The following is a 2,500-nucleotide window of genomic DNA, read 5'->3' on the forward strand; positions in this document are numbered from 1 at the left end:
TAGATAGATAGATAGATAGATAGATAGATAGATAGATAGATAGATAGATAGATAGATAGATAGATAGATAAATAGATAGATAGATAGACAGATAGATAGATAAACAAAAAATCGACTATTCTGTTGAAAAAAATTGTTTTTGGCAGAAAAAAATAATAATAATCGAAACATGTATATTCCACCCCTCCCATTGGAAAACCCTATCATTTCTTAGTAAATACCTAATCGTTGTATAATGCTTTGAACGCGTTGAATAAACATTTTAATAATCAACGATAGCGGAATATTTTCGCTAATTTATATAATTGATTTAAAGTAAGACAATGAACTGAACAAGTGTGTTTGAAAGATAGGTGCCAGACAAAGCAAGAAAGAAAAATACCAAAAAAAAAAACAAAAAAAAAAGAAAAAAAAAAAAAACATCCCAAAAACTCAAGTGTTTGTATTTTTCTTACTGCTATGTCTGGCACCTTTCATACTACACACTCGTTCAGTTCTTTATCTTACACCGGTCCGGTGTGGTGCCTGCTCCTTAATTTGTTAATTTGATATTGTGTAAAAGACAGCTGATTGGCAAATTAAAAATATTATTTTGGTGCGCACGAATAAAATTTCAACGTTTTTATTTATTTATTTATTTATTTTTTTTTTTTTTTTGGGGGGGGGGGGGGGGGGGGGGAGTCAAATAGTTATTCAAGAAGATGAAGAAAGCATAAAAATAATGGCAAATCTACTATTACGAAATATCTAAAAGAATATTACCTGGATGGGTGGAAATAAACGTATTGTTTCATTTCTTTGTATCATTAAACTCGTAATTTTTTATCATGCAATAGCACATACTCGCAAGCTCTGTCCTCCTCCCGCCCCTTCACAAAGTAACACGACCAAAAGTGATTAGATGCATAAGTAAATTATTTGAAAGATAAAAGAAATAAAATATGAATATTTTGACAACGGTGATTCCGTTACATTATTTTTGGCATAATTCGGTGACTTTTTATAATGTTTGGCATTTTTTTTTTTGTTGGTCTTTTTTGTTTGTTTTTTTTTTTTCTTCCAGATTGAATCTATCTGGCAACTCTGCCGCCAGACCAAAATAAGACGTTCAAAATGATTGGATGTGTGAAAATGTTCATTTGAAAAATATACAAATAAAATTATGAAAGCTTTTGACATCGGAGAGAAGCTGTTTCCTCGTGACCTAGATACAGTCAACAATAACGACGGTTACATTTAGGTCAAGGCTCAGCACTCAAGTTTGTTTTTGCTACAAAGTGGTGGTTGGTGGTTGGTGGTGGAGAGGGAGAAGGGGGTGGTGGGAGAGATAGAGAATGAGAGAGAGAGAGGAAGAGGGAGAGGGGGAGGGAAAGAAAGAGAGAGGGAGGGAGGAAGAGAGAGGGAGGGAGGGAGAGGGAGGGAGAGAGGAGGGGGAGGGGGCGAAATAGAGAATGAGAGAGACAGGGAGGGATAGAGGGAAAGGGAGAGAGAATGAGAGAGAGAGAGGGAGGGAAAGAGAGAATGAGAGAGAGAGGGAGGGAAAGAGAGAAAGAGAGAGAGAGAGAGAGAGAGAGAGAGAGAGAGAGGAGAGAGAGAGAGAGAGAGAGAGAGAGAGTGGGTGGATAATGAAGACGAGGACTATGAACTACCTACAGAAAACCTCGTGCTCTATTTAACTTGCTAACTGGGAAAAGTAGAATTTAAAATGTTGGGCAGAAAACTCGTCCTTCAAATATCGATCGATTTAAATGACCCTCTCCTTGACGAATACTCTCAAACCCAGGACTTCAAAGAGCCTTCTTCAGTCCCGGGTTTGAGAGGTTTTTGTCAAGATGAGGGTCATTTAAATCGGTCGATATTTGAAGGACGAGATTTCTGGCCAAATTTTTAAAATATGTTATTTTTCTTCCCAAGCTAGAGCACAGCAGTTTACTGGTTAACACATTGAATAGAAAATGGGGAGACAAATGTAAACATACTTGTTCAGCGCTTTGAGCATGGTTAGTGGATATTGCGCATTATAAAAGCTGAATTAAAAAAATTATAGATTTTAAGTCAAAGATGTGTGTTGAAACAACTAACTATCGTAGTTTTAGCCTATCTGTTTATGACGATAACATTTTTAATAGCGATGGTGGTCGTGGCGGTGGTTTGGTTGCATTGGTGGTAGTGGTGGTGTTGATGATGATGATGATGGTGATGATGATGATGATGATGATGATGATGATGATGATGGTGATGATATGGTAATGATAATGATGACGATGATGATGATGATGATGATGATGATGATGGTGATGATGATGATGATGATGATGATGATGATGATGATGATGATGATGATGATGGTGTAGATGATGATGATGATCATGATGATGATGACGACGACGACGATGATGATGATGATGATGATGATGATGATGATGATGATGATGATGATGATGATGATGATGATGATGATGATGGTAATAATGACGGCTGTGGTGGTGAGGTAGATGGT

General features: G+C 36.8%; 1 protein-coding gene across 1 annotated transcript in view; it reads right to left on the reverse strand.

The window, feature by feature from the left end:
* LOC144957024 (uncharacterized) overlaps positions 1 to 2,500 on the reverse strand; it is a gene marked incomplete at its 3' end in the record, with an annotated part of 28,602 nt that overhangs the window by 25,150 nt on the left and 952 nt on the right.

This window comes from Berghia stephanieae, chromosome 11, assembly GCF_034508935.2.
Source record: "Berghia stephanieae isolate SIO BIC M18660-M18661 chromosome 11, UCSD_Bste_1.3, whole genome shotgun sequence".
NCBI classification, from domain to species: Eukaryota; Metazoa; Mollusca; class Gastropoda; order Nudibranchia; family Aeolidiidae; genus Berghia; species Berghia stephanieae.